Source organism: Crocuta crocuta, unplaced genomic scaffold, assembly GCF_008692635.1.
Source record: "Crocuta crocuta isolate KB4526 unplaced genomic scaffold, BGI_CrCroc_1.0 scaffold443, whole genome shotgun sequence".
In the NCBI taxonomy this organism is placed as follows: Eukaryota; Metazoa; Chordata; class Mammalia; order Carnivora; family Hyaenidae; genus Crocuta; species Crocuta crocuta.
Genome location: NW_027529446.1, coordinates 497,247 through 497,806, shown reverse-complemented (window position 1 = coordinate 497,806; position 560 = coordinate 497,247). Strand labels below are relative to the sequence as shown.

Sequence of the window (560 nt, the reverse complement as noted above, 5' to 3'; positions counted from 1 at the left end):
ATGCACTCAGGCGTCCTGCGGGGGCAGGGCTGTGGGCACCGGCCTGGTCCGAACCCCCCCCCCCCCCGGCAGGCCCACCAGCCGGAGCCCCAAGGGCCGAAGGCCCGCAAGGCACAAGGCGGGGCCTCACCCGGTGGAGCTGTTGGGCAGGTAGGTCTCCAGCCCCGCCTCCTGCAGCAGCTTCTCCAGCAGCGAGGCTCGGTCCCAAGGCCCTGGGGCATCCTCACTGGGAGGGGAGGGGAGGGGAGGGGAGCGGAGGGGGGGAGGGGGTCTCGGAGTCAGGTCTGTGCCCCTGGCCTTCTGCCCCAGCCCCCCGTCCTCTGTACCCACCTGAAGAAGGACACGTGGGCACCATACATGCTGGGAGTGAGGCGCAGAGCCGGGTAGGGTCCGAAAGGGGGCGCGAGCAGACTGAACAGCAGCGCCAGGCCCACAAAGAGGGCGGGCAGCACGATCTGCAGGACGGGCCCGTCAGAGCCTCCCGGCTCACCTCCAGGCTGGCTGGGTTCCTCCCCGGCTCCTGCACTAGAACCACCCACGGCTCCCCGGTGCTTTCATCA

General features: G+C 70.7%; 1 protein-coding gene across 1 annotated transcript in view; it reads right to left on the bottom strand.

Annotated features, from left to right (window-relative positions):
- The window catches only part of ABCA7 (ATP binding cassette subfamily A member 7), a 15,678-nt gene that overhangs the window by 5,609 nt on the left and 9,509 nt on the right, over positions 1–560 (bottom strand).